This window comes from Bos grunniens, chromosome 21, assembly GCF_055505025.1.
Source record: "Bos grunniens cultivar Pamir isolate PY7600 chromosome 21, Bosgru_T2T1.0, whole genome shotgun sequence".
Taxonomy (NCBI): Eukaryota; Metazoa; Chordata; class Mammalia; order Artiodactyla; family Bovidae; genus Bos; species Bos grunniens.
This window is the reverse complement of record NC_141185.1, coordinates 58,780,613-58,793,016: the sequence shown is the minus strand read 5'-3', so window position 1 is coordinate 58,793,016 and position 12,404 is coordinate 58,780,613. Positions and strand designations below refer to the sequence as shown.

The 12,404-nt window shown below is 40.9% G+C and overlaps 1 protein-coding gene and 1 long non-coding RNA gene across 7 annotated transcripts in view; one reads left to right on the top strand and one right to left on the bottom strand.

The window, feature by feature from the left end:
• LOC147349785 (uncharacterized) overlaps positions 1-3,135 on the top strand; it is a 57,408-nt gene extending 54,273 nt beyond the window's left edge. For both annotated transcript variants that reach the window (XR_015150509.1, XR_015150501.1), the window contains exon 5: positions 2,444-3,135. The gene's annotated coding sequence lies outside the window, so the exon portion shown is untranslated. The remainder of the gene's footprint in view (positions 1-2,443) is intronic.
• The window catches only part of LOC147349784 (uncharacterized), a 177,154-nt gene that overhangs the window by 88,879 nt on the left and 75,871 nt on the right, over positions 1-12,404 (bottom strand). For 2 of the 5 annotated variants that reach the window (XR_015150515.1, XR_015150516.1), the window contains 2 exons: positions 11,545-11,693; positions 6,690-8,525 (listed from right to left, as the gene is read on the bottom strand). This is a non-coding gene — a long non-coding RNA (uncharacterized LOC147349784). Of the gene's footprint in view, positions 1-6,689; positions 8,526-11,352; positions 11,694-12,404 lie in introns of those variants that run through there. The other 3 variants (XR_015150513.1, XR_015150514.1, XR_015150517.1) reach the window with 2 other exon arrangements.

Here is a 12,404-nt window from a genome sequence, read left to right as displayed (position 1 = left end):
ATGACCTGGTATGTAGTTTTTCCTAGCGTATAATTTTCATCTTATTTTCTATTTTTTCATCTTGCTGCTGTCAGCTATAACTTAGATAACATCTTTAAATAGATACCTGGAAGTTTAAAAAAGCAGTGTAATTTTTTTTTCTTTTTAATTTATAGCACAAGCATCTGTGTAGACAGTATACAAAATGACCAAATTTTGTCATTTTAATAAAAGTCCATGAATTTGGGTTGGAAGGGGCCTATGCCAGAATCCCCAAGAACCTGAAATAGACGGGGAGAAAATGGCATTATTCTATCTTCCCAAGATAGGCATCTAATTCATATTATTATCATTTGTGAATGGAGGAAATTGTATACATGTTCAGTTTAACCTCCCCAAATTCTCATTTATCAAGCAGGTTTTCTTCAGTTACCATCAGTGGATTATTTCTCTCCTTTTGGACACGTCGTTTGGCTTCATTATCCTGCCAAGTTCTTTGGATCATGACTTATAGCTCTTTTCCACTAAAGATGCAAAATGCAAATAGAGTGTTAGACAGACGAGTAATTTTTCCAGGAGGAGGGCGATGCAGCGGGAGTGGCTCTCCCAGCCTTCCAGGACTTGGCTCTTTCTTCAATTACAGCCCCAACAACTCTCCTCCTTCAGAGCCTCAAGAGGTGACTTGTTAGAGAACGCGCAACACACCATCGGCTCAGGAAGGGCCCCCAAATTAATCTCGCCCGGTACATTAGGAAACACTTCGCTGACATTTGCTGTCCTTGTCAGCCCTAATAAAGAGATTTTTACCTGTATTTGCCTATTCAACACTTCAGCCCCTCAGCCAATTTTGGAAATTATTTCTGATTTATGGCTTTCTCTTAGGCGGGTGTCACCCTGCCTGTCAATTATGCCTCAAAGCAAATGCTAAGTGAATGCGGGCTGGAAAATTAATAAGGGAAACCTTTACTCAAAAACCTAGAAAGAGGCTTGTAAAGAGGATCATTCAGCCTGGCAGTAACTCACTGACTGCCTGTGATATTTATAAGCCAGATAGAGATATGTGGAGAATTTAGTCACACACAGAAGGGAGAAGTATTTTTTTCTCCCTCCATATTTGGAGTTTGGCCATTCTGGAGATTGCAAAAACCATGATGATGGAAGTTCAGTGGCTCAGTCTCTTCAGATAGAGCCTGGGTTATGCCAGGCTTTGAAGAATGAAAACAGTTTTTCTTAATTTTGTTAGTTCAGACGGTTCATTTTAGTGTGTGTGCATGCTCCGTCACTCAGACGTGTCTGACACTTTTGCGACCCCATGGACTGTAGCCCACCAGACTCCTCTATCCATGGTATTTTCCAAGCAAGAATATTAGAGTGGGTTGCCATTTTCTACTCCAGAGGATCTTCTTGACTCAGGGATCGAACCTGAGTCTCCTGCGTTGGATTCTTTACCACTGAGCCATCTGGGAAGCCCATATATAAGATATATGGAGTAATGCAAAATGGAAAATTGTGTGTGTGTGCTAAGTCGCTTCAGTCGTGTCTGACTCGTGTCCTATGAACTGTAGTCCCCCAGGCTCCTCTGTCCATGGGATTCTCCAGGCAAGAATCCTGGAGTGGGTTGCTGTGCCCTTCTCCAGGGAATCTTCCCAATCCACGGATTGAACCCGCGTCTCTTGTCTCCTGCATTGGCAGGCAGGTTCTTTAGTACTAGTGCCACCTGGGAAGCCCGAGTACTCAGCCATAAAAAAGAATGAAAATGAAATAATGTCATGTGCGGCAATGTGGATGGACCTAAAGATGATCATACTAAGTAAATTAAGTCAGGCAGAAAAGACTACTATATGACACCACTTATATGTGGATTCTAAAAAGGAGTACAAATGAACTTATTTACAAACCACTTACAAACCTAAATACAGACTGTTCATTTCAGCACAAATCCACAGACACCACCTTGTTCTGTTCTTTTTTTTTTTTTAATTGAAGTATGGTTGATTTGCAATATTGTGTTAGTTTGAGGTGCTCAGCAAAGTGATTTGACTGTGCATATATCAGCTTCCTAGGTGGTTCGTGGCTCAGTGGTAAGGAACCTGCCTCCCAATGCAGGAGGTTCAGGAGACTTGAGTTTGATCCCTGGGTCAAGAAGATCCTCTGGAGGAGGAAATGGCAACCCACTCGTGTATTCTACCTGGGAAAATCCCATGGACAGAGGAGCCTGGTGAGCTGCAGTCCATGGGGTCACAGAGATTCGAACACAGCTGAGCAACTGAGTTTGCATGCCTGCCTGCATATGTATATATCTATATAATTTTTTTGTTCATTTCCATTACAGTTTATTACAAGATATTGAATATGGTTTCCTATGCTTCACACTAGATCCTGTTGTTTATCTATCTTGTATATGGCAGTTTGTGTCTGTTAATCCCATACTTCCAATTTATCCCTCCCCCTGCTTCTCTTTCAGGGAAGGCAATGGCACCCCACTCCAGTATTCTTGCCTGGAAAATCCCATGGATGGAGGAGCCTGGAAGGCTGCAGTCCATGGGGTCGCTAAGAGTCGGATATGACTGAGTGACTTTCACTTTCCACTTTCATGCATTGGAGAGGGAAATGGCAACCCACTCCAGTGTTCTTGCCTGGAGAATCCCAGGGACGGGGGAGCCTGGTGGGCTGCCGTCTATGGGGTCGCACAGAATCGGACACGACTGAAGTGACTCAGCAGCTGCTTCTCTTTTGGTACCCATAAGTCTGCTTTCTATGTCCATGAGTCTGTTTCTGTTTTGTAAATAAGTTCATTTGTAAGATATTTTTAAGATTCCACATGTAAGTGACGCCATATTGTACTTGTCTTTCTCTGTCTGACTTACTTCACTTGGTATGATCATCTTTTGGTCCATCCAATGTGCACCTGGGGAACACAATTTTCCAGTTTTCTGGCATTGGGAGGCTTTGATCCTCAACAGCTATGTGGACGTTAGATTCCAAAGAAAACACAAAGAGTAAAGATAAAACTCCAGATTTATTAATATGTATTGTTTTAGATTAGACACCTGCTTTTAATTGTCAAATTAAATAACATAACTAAAGTTTCAGAATATTGTGCCTTGTTATTGAGTTTTGGCCAATATCAGTCAAATTGATCATTAAATTTACAATTGTGTGTGTGTTAGTTGCTCAGTTGTGTCCAACTCTTTGCAACCCCATGGTCTGTCCATGGATTTCTCTGGGCAAGAGTACTGGAGTGGATTGCCTTTCCCTTCTCTAGGGGATCTTCCCAATCCAGAGATCAAACCCAGGTCTCTTGCATTGCAGGCAGATTCTTTACCATCTGAGTGATTAAGGAAGCTAAATTTACAATTAAATTGATAATTTCTCTGTTCCCTCAAAAGCTTTGAAAGTAGTAGTATTTTTAGTTTTATTTGAGAAGAAACTGGAAATCATAAAAGTTCAGTCCTTATCCCAATTCTAATACTCTTCTTGTGACTGAGCCTGGATTTGAACCTGTCTTTCTGACTTTTAAGTTCCTCTGTATACACACGTGCATACCCATGCACACATACGCACTGGAAGCAAGAACGTGATTGTTTAGAACTTAATGATCTTATGTCTTCCTACAAATTAGTAGTAAGGGAAGATCAAAGGAAATGGAAAAAGGAAAATATCAGATATTAATAGCAAATTAGAAAGAGGTTAGAGAGAAGAGGAATCTAGGGAAAAACTTTCTACTGAGTTATGTTTGTGAAGTGTATCACTCTGGGACAAGGTTTTCTCAGCATGCACGTTTTAAACCATTTTTACATGCCCCATGTTGCTTGTCAGCAGGGATTTGAAAGGGATAAATGTAACCCCTTGAGGTTTCACAGCTTTGCACTTTGAAGAAATGAGCAATCTTTCGCCAGTTATCAAAAAACCAACATTTCTCAGAGAGATGGATGTAGCAACTTTTGGAATTATACAAGTGGAGGTAGCCAATGCTGGGCTCCAAAACCACTGCAGATGGTGACTGCAGCCACAAAATTAAAAGACGTCTGATCCTTGGAAAGAAAACTATGACAAACCTAGACAGAATATTAAAATCAGAGACATCGCTTTTCCCACAAAGGTCCATATAAACAAAGCTATGGTTTTTCCAGTAGTCATGTACAGATGTCAGACTTGGACCGTAAAGAAAGCTGAGCATGGAATAACTGATGCTTTTGAATTGTGGTGCTGAGAAGACTCTTGAGAGTCCTTTGGACAGTAAGGAGATCAAGCCAATCAATGCTAAAGGAAATCAACCCTGAATATTCATTGGAAGGACTGATTATGAAGTTGAAGCTCTAGTACTTTGGACACCTAATGTGAAGAGCCAACACATTGGAAAAGACCCTGAGGCTGGTAAAGATTGAAGGCAGGAGGAGAAGGGGGTGAGAGAGGGTGAGATGGTTGGATGGCATCACCGAGTTGATGGACATGAGTTTGAGGAATCTCTGGGAGTTGGTGAGGGACAGGGAAGCCTGGTGTGCTGTAGTCCATGGTGTCACAAAGAGTCAGACACGACTGAGTGACTAAACTGAACTAAAGATACTGAAAGATTGACCCATGGGGTGTCATAAGTTTTGCCTGTGCTCTACTTGCAGTTCAGTTTTCTTTGCCCAGGGCTGTTGCCTTAGTATTTCGGATCCTCCCTCCTTCCAAAGTAAGCACTGGCTTTCTAAATTGACCTTTGGAGAAGCACTATTGCATGGGTGAATCCTCAGGACCTGCAGCCCGAGCTTCATGCTGGCCATTGTACCTTTAGGAGCTCTGCTTTCAAATTCCGGAGATGACAAACTCCACTTGCTCCCTTGAACACCGATGCGTTGGCTACTGATGGGTTTTTCTAAAGGAGACAGTTGGCATAGTGGTTGAGCCCACTGCCTCTGCTCAGTACTGTGTTCTATTCCATCAGCTCTCCTGCCTGAAGAAATAGATCCTGACCACAGTCAGTTCAGTTCAGTTCAGTCACTCAGTCGTGTCTGATTCTTTTCGATCCCATGAATCGCAGCACGCCAGGCCTCCCTGTCCATCACCAACTCCCGGAGTTCACCCAGACTCACGTCCATCGAGTCAGTGATGCCATCCAGCCATCTCATCCTCTGTCATCCCCTTCTCCTCCTGCCCCCAATCCCTCCCAACATCAGACTCTTTTCCAATGAGTCAACTCTTAGCATGAGGTGGCCAAAGTGTCGGAGTTTCAGCTTTAGCATCATTCCTTCCAAAGAAATCCCAGGGCTGATCTCCTTCAGAATGGACTGGTTGGATCTCCTTGCAGTCCAAGGGACTCTCAAGACTCTTCTCCAACACCACAGTTCAAAAGCATCAATTCTTCGGCGCTCAGCTTTCTTCACAGTCCAACTCTCACATCCATACATGACTACTGGAAAAACCATAGTCTTGACTAGACAGACCTTTGTTGGCAAAGTAATGTCTCTGCTTTTCAATATGCTATCGAGGTTGGTCATAACTTTCCTTCCAAGGAGTAAGCGTCTTTTAATTTCATGGCTGCGGTCACCATCTGCAGTGATTCTGACCACAGTAGGTGTGAACAATTCTTCCTCTGAGAAAAGACAACCCAAGATTCCTGGCTTATTGCAGCTACAATGCTGCTTCTTAGCTTAACAAAGGGAAAAGGAATGCTTCTTTGAAAATATTCAATTACAAATTAAGAATTATAACTTCTTGACATTGATAAACAGTCAATAAATATGGATTGAGATAGGAAAATAAAACAATTTCAAATGCATAGGCAATATTATCTAAACTTTTCTTATTGAGACCCCCATCAGAAAAAGAAGAATTTAAAGATTATCCACAATATGTTGTTGGTGTTCAGCTGCTCAGTCACGTCATACTCAATTCTTTGCGACCCTATAAACTGCAGCATGCCAGGCTTCCCTGTCCTTTACTGTCTCCCAGAGTTTGCTGAAATCCATTTCCATTGAGTCAGTAATGCCATCCAACAATCTCATCCTCTGTCACCTGCTTCTTCTCCTGCCCTCAGTCTTTCACAGCATCAGGGTCTTTTCCAATAAGTGGGCTCTTGGCATTAGGTGGCCAAAGTACCAGAGCATTGGCTTCAGCATCAGTCCTTCCAGTGAATATTTAGGGTTGATTTCCTTAAGGATTTTCTGGTTTGATCTCCTTCCTGTCCAAGGGACTCTCAAGAGTCTTCTGTAGCACCACAGCTCAAAAGCATCAATTCTTCAGTGCTCAGCCTTCTTTATGGTCCAACATTTACATCTGTACATGACTACTGGAAAAACCATAGCTTGGATTATAGGGACCTTTGTCGGAAAAGTGGTATCTCTGCTTTTTAATACACTGTCTAGATTTGGCATAGCTTTTCTTCCAAGGAGCAAGTGTCTTTTAATTTTGTGGCTGCAGTCACCATCCACAGTGATTTTGGAGGCCAGGAAAATAAAATCTGTCACTTTTCCCACTTCTTATTTGTAAATTATACATGTGTGAGGGCTTCCCTGGTGACTCAGATGGTAAAGAATCTGCCTGCAATCCAGGAGATCCAGGTTCAATGTCTGGGTTGGGAAGATCCCTTGGAGAAGGGAATGGCAACCCACTCCTGGAGAATTCCACTGACAGAGGAGCCTGGCGGGCTACTGTCCACGGGGTCACAAAGAGTATTATAAAACCTACCTAAATATGCAGATTTTAAAAGGATGAACAAAAACTAAGTAGAAAAAGAATTTTATCCAGCAAAAGATCATCTTGCATAGTTGTGCATACTCACAGATGCACCAGCCATACTCCAGAGAGCTCTATTCTCAAGAAAGTTCAAGATACATTTCCTCTGCTGCTCCTTGCAGTCACTATTCAAACTTATATCACACTGAACTTTCTGATCTGGTCATCACTCCAACTTACCTGTGGTGTGAGATTACAGAGGCCTTCAGAGAAATTGATGAGTTCTGTGCATGCAGACTTTTAACAGAATAAAATGAAGCAAAATGTGTGGTTGTTTCTGTTTCACACATAGGGGAACCTAAACAAAGCATGGCTAAAAGAGAGAGAGAGTTCTCATGATCTGTAAGAGCAGAGTCCCTTGGACTGCAAGGAGATCCAGCCAGTCCATCCTAAAGGAAATGAGTCCTGAATATTCATTGGAAGGACTGATGCTGAAGCAGAAACTCCAATACTTTGGCCATCTGATGCAAACAATTGACTCATTGGAAAAGATCTTGATGCTGGGAAAGATTGAAGGCAACAGGAGAAGACGGTGGCAGACGATGAGGAGGCTGGACGGCATCAATGAACATACATCTGAGCAAACTTGGGGGGATAGTGAAGGACAGAGAGGTCTGGAGTGCTATAGTCCATGGGGTCACAGGGTCAGACAAGTCTTGGCAACTGAACAATAAGATCAGTATTAGAAAGAATGCAAGAAATCAGGAGAGGGACATAAAACATGGCTGCCTGGCCCTAGTAAGCAAGGCAGGTTCCACTGGCGTGTGTGTTCACTAAAACCTTTGTACACATGCCAAAATTCAGGCTGCCCATAATGTTCATGGATTGTGTCATCTAATGCTATCAACAAATTGTTTAGCTAACTTAGTGTAAGAATTTTATCACAACTGTATATTTCCTACTTATATATCAGAAATAAAAACCCGATATTCAACCCCTACAATCTTTTGAACAGAGAAACTGGATTTTTAAATACGTGTTTGTAAATAACTGGGATTATCATTACCTTGTAAATTCAATGTGGGGGGAGCAGCCTGCTGGGTTCATTTTTGATTAGTTTTGGCAACTGGTTAGAATTTCCCTATTTTTCCCCCTCCCAGAAAAGAACTATGAACAAAGATCTGCAAGCTTCCCAATCTATCATTCCAGTTCAGAAAATGTCATTTTTCTCCTTGACCAAAATGCCTCCCAGCTGTCTACTCCTGCCCTCAGCCCAAACAAATCTCAAATAGTTTTGCTCAGTGATAGGAAGACATCCTTTGTCTGACACTCCAGAATTGGTGTTAGGCTAAATGCTCAGGATAGCATGAAATAGCCAGTGAAAAATGAAAATATCCCAGTGACAACACAAGAGAATATTCTATTATCTGAGGTACCAATTGCAAAAGGATAAAATACCAGACCCAAAGAATATGTGCTTTGTTGGGCCGTATGTCTTTGTAATTGCCCTCGATGGTATAATCATGAAGGCAGGATTTCATCTCCCCCTAAACACTGTGCATACAATAATGGCTTTCAAAATTTCACAGCACGTGCCTATGATGGTCAAAGACCAGGAAGTTACTATTGATCATTCAAGAGAGCTGGACTTTTGTAAGAGTGACTTGAAGGATTTTGAGTCTGAACATGACTCAGATGAAGCCACAAAACCGACTGTGGTTTTCCTCTGTCTTCAAGATCACCACTGTCCCACAAGGCTGTGACACTGGATCAGCATATTTGTGGATGCTTCTGTTCTTCCAGGTCTCATGAAGTTAATAAATGCATTTGTTTCTCTCTCCTCAGAGCTATGGGTTCCCCTGGTAGTTCAGTGGTGAAGAGTCTGCCTGCAATGCAGAGACACGGGCTCAATCCCTGAATTGGGATGATCCCCTAGAGAAGGAAATGGCTACCCATTTCTGTATTCTTGCCTTGGAAATCCCATGGACAGAGGAACCTGGTGGGCTAGAGTCCATGAGGTGGCCAAAAATCACACACAGCTTAGAGACTAAACAGTACCAACAACCTCAGAGACACACACCTTAAAAACAGATGGCTAACAAACACATGAAAAGATGCTCAACATCACTCATTATCAGAGAAATGCAAATCAAAACCACTATGAGGTACCATTTCACACCAGTCAGAATGGCTGCGATCCAAAAGTCTACAAGCAATAAATGCTGGAGAGGGTGTGGAGAAAAGGGAACCCTCTTAAACTGTTGGTGGGAATGCAAACTAGTACAGCCACTATGGAGAACAGTGTGGAGATTCCTTAAAAAACTGGAAATAGAACTGCCTTATGATCCAGCAATCCCACTGCTGGGCATACACACTAAGGAAACCAGAACTGAAAGAGACATGTGTACCCCAATGTTCATCTCAGCACTGTTTATAATAGCCAGGACATGGAAGCAACCTAGATGTCCATCAGCAGATGAATGGATAAGACAGCTGTGGTACATATGCACAATGGAGTATTACTCAGCCATTAGAAAGAATACATTTGAATCAGTTCTAATGAGGTGGATGAAACTGGAGCCTATTATACAGAGTGAAGTAAGCCAGAAAGAAAAACACCAATACAGTATCAGATCAGATCAGTCGCTCAGTCGTGTCCGACTCTTTGCAACCCCATGAATTGCAGCACGCCAGGCCTCCCTGTCCATCACCAACTCCTGGAGTTCACTCAGACTCACGTCCATCGAGTCAGTGCGCATATATATGGAATTTAGAAAGATGGTAACAATAACCCTGTATACGAGACAGCAAAAGAGACACTGATGCATAGAACAGTCTTTTGGACTCTGTGGGAGAGGGAGAGGGTGGGATGATTTGGGAGAATGGCATTGAAATATGTATAATACCATATATGAAACGAGTGGCCAGTCCAGGTTTGATGCACGATACTGGATGCTTGGGGCTGGTGCACTGGGAAGAGGGTATGGGGAGGGAGGATGGAGGAGGGTTCAGAATGGGGAACACATGTATACCTGTGGCAGATTCATTTTGATATATGGCAAAACCAATACAATATTGTAAAGTTAAATAAAATAAAATTTTAAAAAAATCTTATAAAAAAAAAATCAGGTGGAAAAAACCCAATCAATGTGAGCAAATTAAGCCATTCCAGAACTATCTTTCACCTAAGAACCAAAAGAAATCCATAAGATAAAGAGTTGTGTCACCAAGTAAGCTTAGAATTTAGCCAGGATGACCAATTATAAACTTGAAACACTGAAAATCAGAGTAACTGAAATGTGTATATTATCGACAGATTTCCGTATGAAAGTACAGAATAACCTAATAACATATGTACGTTACATTATCATTGTCGAATTGTGTGATATATTAGCCTTGTAAAGGCTCAACAAAAACTTATACTTTTATATTTGCATAGCATATTATCATTGTAAAGTGGATAAAAATAGAAAACTGTAAGGAAGATAATAAATCATCCTTCATTCTAGTACTTGGTGATAACTTCCATTGATGACTTTTATTGTACAGACTATAAAACTTAGTTTCCTAGATTTTACATTCACAATCACAATATAGGCCCTTAGCCGCTGCTGCTGCTAAGTCGTGTCAGTCGTGTCTGACTCTGTTGTGACCCTATAGACGGCAGCCCACCAGGCTCCCCCGTCCCTGGGATTCTCCAGGCAAGAACACTGGAGTGGGTTGCCATTTCCTTCTCCAATGCATGAAAGTGAAAAGTGAAAGTGAAGTCACTCAGTTGTGTCCGACTCTTCAGGACCCCATGGACTGCAGCCTACCAGGCTCCTCCGTCCATGGGATTTTCCAAGCAAGAGTACTGGAGTGTGGTGCCATTGCCTTCTCCCAGGCCCTTAAACATACTTTAATTGCTGCATAAAACAGTATTACATTGGTATTACATAATTTATTTACTCAACCTTTTCTATTCTAATATACTTATTCATTAATTGATTTAATATTCTATAAGGAAAATTTTAAAAAATAACATGTTTATATATTAGATTATTCATTAGGATAGACACCTAAGGATGTTATTACTTGGCCAAAAGCTATGGAGATTTTTAAGTCTCTTGATTATTAATACTAAATTGTTTTCAACAATAAAGTAATTTTAGTTATAATAATTATTATTTCAGGGGGAGAAATTGTATGTAAAATATAAAAATATTTGACTCAGTAACCCTAGTCTTTAGAGTTTTGACTGATGAAGACAGGGAAAATGGGAGGATAAAAGTAGTCAGGAGGGAAGCTGGAAGTATTTTAATTTCTTAAGCATTTATATGTGTCAGCTTTCCCTACAGTGAATGGTTCTTTTCCTCAGATTCATATTTGCCTACCCATTAAAATAACCAATCAAGTAGCGTAGTCAAAATGATTTGTCCTCTTGTTACCTCATCACTCATAAATAAATCATCCAATAAGTATTTTCATTTTTTAGTGAAAATATTTTAGGCCAATTCCAGTCAATAAATCAGTGGTTCTTCACTTTTTTATGATTGAGAATATGGAAATATATGAAAGCTATTGATTCTTCTAGAAAATGTACACACACACACACACACACACACACAGAATTTTGCATCCATTGGCAGGGCTCCACAGATCTCATGATCTTTCTGCAGTCCCCTCTATGTAGTCTTTTGATTAAAAAGCCTAAGACAATAGCTCTTTGAAACATTTGAAAGAGAATAAAGAGACAGTATTTTAATGCCATAACCAAATGTCTTATTCTTTAACATTCACAGAATCATCAAATTCTATTACTGGAAAAAATTATAATGATATTTGGTTAAGTAATCTACACATTTAGGGGGACACAAGTTCCCTTTAGAACATGATGAAAGCAATTGGAAAAAAAAAAAAAGGCACCTTTTTCCCCAGGGAGAAGTATTCACAGTCACAGTCAGCCACAGCTATGACATAGCACTGCTGGGTTCAAGTCGTGGGTTCAGACTTCTGAATTCTCCCCTTAGTGTCCAAAGAGTCACACTGACAGTCACTGAGTTCCACTCCACCATCTGCTCAGTTGTACAGATGAAAAAAACAGGCTAGAGTAGGTAAGAGATTTGTTCCCACTCACAAAAGGAGTGGATAGCAATGCTGGCGCTCGTCTACATTTTATGATCTCTCAATTGATACAATTTTGGGCCCATTTTACAGATCGGAAAATTGAAATTCAAAGAAGGAAAATTACTTACCATCATCCTATTTCACATGACAAACAGCAGAAAAGAAAGTGACTACATTTTCAGGCTCTTGAGTTATACCTGAGTTTATGGCCCTTTTCTTCCAAGAAGAAAATAAATTTGTTTTTAAGAGAATTACATCTTAAGAATAGGTCAGTTAACTGAAGGTGGTCAAGTTAGTTATTTTGCTCAAATAAAGCATTTTCACTGAAATACTTTGTAATGAACTATAGAAAGTCCATGTTTAAAAGCTGCACAGGTGTATTTGCATACCTGGGTAACTACCAGTGCAGGTGTTAGCTTCTCCCTGTGCTTATCCAATTTGCATCAGCAAATACGAACTGACTTCTCACCGAGAGCTTGCCCTTTTGCCCTTTCAAGGCTGACCCTTCCAGTTCTGAAGTTGACAGTAATTATCTGGTTTAACTTTTGAATATGGAATGTCTACAACCAAAGTTCTTCAAATAAATTAAATACTTCTTCCCTCAGGCCCACTAATTTACACCACGTATGGAAAGAAGATATAAAAATGCCCTGGTTTTG